Raw genomic sequence first — 5,955 nt, 5'->3', positions numbered from 1 at the left:
TCCTCCTTCTTCTTCTTCTTCTTCTTCTTCCTCTTCCTCTTCTTTTTCTTCTCCCCCCATTGGACTTCCCCACTCCCTGGAGCCTCAAGTCTCTCGAGGATTATCACCCTAAGAATTTTAACAAGTCACTGTATTATGGGATTTATTTAGAGAGTTGATTGAAGGAAAGGAAGAAGGAAAAAAGTCAGTCTTCAGCTTGGAATGGCAAGGCAAGATGCCAATGACCCTCAAAGGGGAGTACTCACTGACTTCTCTGCATAGTTAAAGTCTTTGCTGGGGTGCCAGATGTAGGTTCCCTGCCACAATTGGCCATTGCACATGAGAAGTCAAGCTGGGGAGCAGAGTCTAAGGCATCTATGATTATAATGGAAGACAGTATAGGAAGTCAGATCAACTTATGGAAATAGAGGAGCTAGAACTTGAATTGGGGAGGCAAAAGAAAGAAAAAAATGAGGGAGGAAGTCTTTTAGGAGGGGAAAGGCATCCAAGCATGTCAGCTAGATTAGCAGACTGCCAGTCATAATTTCTGAGAAGCTGGTTCACTACTGGGGAAAAACAAGCTTACCCAACTTTATTATAATGTAACCACAGCCTTTGTCTCTATGGAGGCGACTAGACCCAATACTGATTTGGTTAGAGTGGCTCCACTCATGCTGGCTCCTCAAATAGAACTATTTCCAATTTTCTGAGGAATCATCAGACTGATTTCCAGAGTAGGTATACCAGCTTGCAATTCCTCCAGCAATGGAGTAGTGTTCCTCTTTCTCCACATCCTTGCCAACATGTGTTGTCACGTGAGTTTTTGTTCTTAGCCATTCTGACGTGTGTAAGGTGGAATCTCAGGGTTGTTTTGATTTGCCTTTCCATGATGTCTAAGGATGTTGAACATTACTTTAAATGCTTCTCAGTCATTGGAGATTCCTCAGTTGTGAATTATTTGTTTAGCTCTATACACCATTTTTTAAAAATAGGGTTGTTATTTGGTTCTCTGCAGTCTAACTTCTTGTGCTATTTGTATATTTTCGATATTAGCCCTCTATTGAATGTAGGATTGGTAAAAATCTGTTCCCAATCTGTGATGTGCCATTTTGTCCTATTGACAGTGTCCTTTGCCTTACAGAAGCTTTTCACTTTTTTGAGGTCCCATTTGTCAATTCTTGATCTTAGAGTATAAAACCATTGGTGTTCTGTTTGGGAAGTTTTGCCCTGTGTGAATGTGTTTGAGCTTCTTGGCTCAGTTAGTTTAACGATCTTCCAGTGAGCTTACTGGTCTTTGTTTTTGTTCTGTTTGTTTGTTTTTGGATTTTTTGTGGGGTGGTGGTGGGAGTCTAGGTAGTTCAGTGCTCTCTGCTTCTTTCAGATAGCTCTGCTTGTTTAAAAGTCTTTGCAGCTTGTTATCTGAAAGTATCTGTCATTGAATGGATCTATCTATCTATCTATTTATCAATCTATCTATCTATCTATCTATCTATCTATCTATCTATCTATCTACACTTGAGGATGGAAGAATTTAATAAATCTGGTTTGTTCATGGACTTCCAGATGTTTTGAGTTGTTTACTTTCTGAAATTAATGAGCTTCCTTGAAAGATTCAATATTTGTTTTACATTCCTGTTAACATTCTGTGCTAGAGCTCCTAATTTAGAATGAAGAGTTTAATCTCAGAGAAAACTATTATTCAAAATGTGCAGGCAGAGTCCTTGTGGTACAACAATATGAAAGCATCACCATCACCACCAACAAAGAATTGATGTGCTTTAGTCTAGACATGTGCTTTAAATGATGATATACTACTGACCTCTAGATCTTCCTACCACCACAATGGGGGCACAAAAGGAGTAGGATGTTTTAATTCTTTCAGACTTATTCTGAAGCTAGCTAATGAAGAACAGTATCCCTAAGTGACACACAATGGATGTGTAATGTACATTCCAAATAATAGTCATGGATTCAAGCTATTGAATTTGGAGGCTGTTACTGAAGCGAAACCTACTCTGTAGTGGCTAGTGCAACCCCCAATTTAATCAAGGTAGAGCTATCACATGATTGTGTTTTGTCTGGTTTTGTTGTCAGATAGAATATATTCTGATATTTTGTTCTGATAAAAAGGAAGCTGACAATACCTTGCTGTTTATCAATAAAAAATATGTCTTTTCATTACATCTGAACAATCAAGTATGAATTTGTATGGTGATACCTGTCTCAGTTATTGGTTATACTCGTCAGTTTCCTATTATTTTTTTTTTTAAGATTTTATTTATTATATGTAAGTACACTGAAGCTGTCTTCAGACATTCCAGAAGAGGGCGCCAGATCTCGTTGCGGATGGTTGTGAGCCACCATGTGGTTGCTGGGATTTGAACTCTGGACCTTCGGAAGAGCAGTCGGGTGCTCTTACCCACTGAGACATCTCACCAGCCCCCCTATTATTTTTTAATTATCTTCCTAGTTGATATTGCTATTTATGGTCTTTTATCATTACCTACAAATAATTAGGTTCCATTTTATTATTCCTGACCTCAGACTTCATCAGATATCTTTTCATTTTATAATCTAACAGTACTTCACAATTGCATTAAAGATGAAGTAATAATAATATGCAAAGGATACAGTAGGCTTTAATACTCATATACACATTCAAATTTTCCTTGTTAGAAAACACATGAATACACACAAGGAAGATAACAGAAGATAAATCATCTGTTAAGATGGTATTTGAATAGATGCATGACAACCTTAAAAATTTCTCAAGAGATTTTGATACATACATGTTACTAAGTGTACATTTAAAATTCTCTGATTTTATTTTTTATGGTAAAGTTTATTTTTCCACTAATGCAGATTTCTTATGAAAATTTTGTAGATTAAAAAAGTATATGTTGGCTCTGGGGTCATGCAAATAATGAGACCAGGACCACCAAAGTTAGATCACAAATCAGTACAGTCTTTATTCACCACAGGAATCAAGATTCTAGTCAGGCTTGGAATGGAGTCAGGCTCTGGAGCTGAAGATAAGACCCTAGGAAGTGGGCTCATAAACATTATGAAGTAAAAAACAAGTAGTTTTCTAGGGCAAGGTTGGGTAGAATGAAGCAGCTAGATTAGGTAACCTTTAACATGATTGTCCATGGTTAATGACTATCTAGTCAATTCACAGATTGGTTGACAGTAGTACAATTCGTGCAGGAAAGGAAATTGGTAGTTATTTCAGGACCTTAGAGGATTGCCAGATGCTCACCCCCTCTGGTTTGTTGTCACCTATTTTGGAACATTTTGTGTTTTTTATTAGAACTAGGTCATCATAAGGGCAAACCTAAGATGGAGGATTATCTAAAAGTTAGAGTAGGTTTAGCCTCTACATCCCCCCCACCTCTGGAATTTTGAGGTAAGGCAAAGTATTGATTCAGGATCATTGGATAGTGGGGAGTATTGAGATCTTAAAACCATCTAATTGAGGATATTGAGTCTTGAGCAAATCTCTCCATGGCAGTAATAACACAGTGGTCAAAAAGCAAAATTAACAATAACATTAGGAGTCCTGCTATGGCTGTTAGCAAAGTAGTAAATAACTGGGACCAGTTAAACAGTGGGTTTATATGAATATCACTGGGTTCTGTCCTTTTCTTGACTGTTGAGGCTAGTTTTGAGTTCTTGGAGGGTATTTCTAATTACCTGAGAATGAATAGCATAATAGCTAAAAGATACAAATCTGACCCAAGGTTCAACACAATCCCTCTTCCTTGAGAAATAGCAAATCCTATCCCCTACAGTTCTATAGAACAATTTTGGCTAGGGAGTCTACTTATTGTTTTAAATTGGAAGTTCTTGATTGAAGCCAAGTGAGATCATTATGTACTATTGAGCTTAAGTGTTAGTAGTTGGCTTCTAATAATAGAGCTATGGTCCCAACAGCTGCAAAACCTGTAATTCACATCCTGACTAGAAACAGTTTAAAGATCAGGCCAGATCTTTTTAACCCCGTTAAAAGGTAAGGAGAGCAAGTGTTGTCTACTTGCCTCACCCTATTAGAAGAGTATCTGAGGGACCATGTAGATGAAGATACTTCAGGGTAGTCATTCCTGATGAAGTAGGATTAGGCTTAGAAGGGGGTAAGCCTAGAGTCACAGGCAAACCGTGTTCCTCTAGGTGAAACTAAAAGGTTTTCATCAGTTAATCCTAAGGACTTTGATCTTTGTTGAATTACATAAATGTAGAAATTGAATGACAAATGTGGAAGTAAGGTGTTTCTATGGGACCTAAAATAGCCATTTCCTAAGACGTTCCCAGTGGTGATAGAAGATTCTCAGGGACAAGAGGTGGTATCATTTAAAAGTACTAGTTTGATCTGTGAAAATTTCTTAGGGTCAATAACTGCTACCCATATATAATAAGGAGGCCTATGGTCTACACAGATGCAACAGTCAGCTGTTAGGTCAGAGGTAGGTTCATTTAGGAAATCATAAATTACTTTCAGGCTTTTTAACAGTAGGAAAGACAAACCCTTTACATTGTCTACTTAGAGAATATCAGGTTTGGCTGACTGGACAGGTCTTCTTGACCAGTCTAGGGCTCTGTGTTACTGAGGGAGGTTTTAGGGGCCAATATAGGCCTGATGTCCTTGAATAGTGGGTCCAGTGGCATAATGAGAAGCCTGCAAGCCTCTATACATTGAATGGTAAATGAGGATCCTAGATCCATGCCAGACACCTACACCCTCAGTTCTTATGCTTTCCCTATTTTCCATCTTGAAGACGCATGTAGGTTCCAATCATAGGTCATAAGGTAATAGCGGTTAATGTCACAGGATCTTGTTCTGCCCAAGGGTATAATTAGGTCAGGATTAGGTGTTCTACCATCTCTTTGTCCTCTCTGTCCAGAATTCACAGTTCTAAGTCCCACAGTAATATTGTTTTTCTTCATCACAGACACACCCACAGGGGCTTTCCTGCTCGACAAATGTCATAAGGTGTGGCCCCTAGATCTATGAGGTTAATAGGAACCCAACTGGGGGATATGCCTAAATATTTAGCAATTGAGTACCAGACATCTATAAGGTCTACTGAAAAGATAGGTGGCTTTCCCAGGGGAATCGTTTTTATAATGGCTCCAGTTTGGGTGTAAGAGAGGTGTCAGAAACAGGATTGGGGCCCATATGGAGTAGGCTCTATGATATCAACCATTAGAAGTAGTAGAATAATTAAACAGGCCTGAGAGCCTTCAGTCTTATCTGTAGTTTGTCTTTTGGGTGTTGAGAGACTCTTCATCTGACCTCTGGGTCATTCAATTTCCCATGTGGAGCAGGTTTGATGTGGGAATCTAAGTCTTCATTCTGTGTACTTTAACCAATCCCAGGGTCATCAGGATCACACTGAACACCCTTTCCCAACATGATCCAAGATTTTCATTTTGATGTCTTTTATCTTAGCCAATGTTACCAGGCTTATGGCACTGTAGTTTGGCCTTCAATATGGTCTAGATGTGGTGCAGAAGTGGAAAACATTATCTTGTGACCTCTGGAGAGTCTGAATGGGCCTTAAGAAATTTATATTCAGATATTTTAACCATTGATTCAAAAAGAAGATTTGGATGAAGGGACATGGCCTACCAAATATAGTCTCATAGGGGATTACAAGAGTAGGGAGTATTTCTGACTTGGAATAGGAAGGAGGGCCATCCAGTCATCACCAGTTTTTAGGGTTAATTTGGCTAGGGACTCCTTTAAGGTCCAATCCATCCTCTCTACTTTGACAATTGTAGGCACAGCACAATACTCCTCATTAGCCTTAGTAAGTCTTGTACTACTTAAGAGATGAAGGATACATATGCAGCTAGAGTCAAGAGCTCCGGGGTACTGGTTAGTTCATAATATTGTTGCACCTACAGGGTTGCAGATCTCTTTAGCTCCTTGGATACTTTCTCTAGCTCCTCCATTGGGGGCCCTGTGATCCAACCAAT

The sequence above is a fragment of the Mus caroli genome, chromosome 4 (assembly GCF_900094665.2).
Source record: "Mus caroli chromosome 4, CAROLI_EIJ_v1.1, whole genome shotgun sequence".
Classification (NCBI taxonomy): Eukaryota; Metazoa; Chordata; class Mammalia; order Rodentia; family Muridae; genus Mus; species Mus caroli.
Note: the sequence above shows the minus strand (reverse complement) of the source record.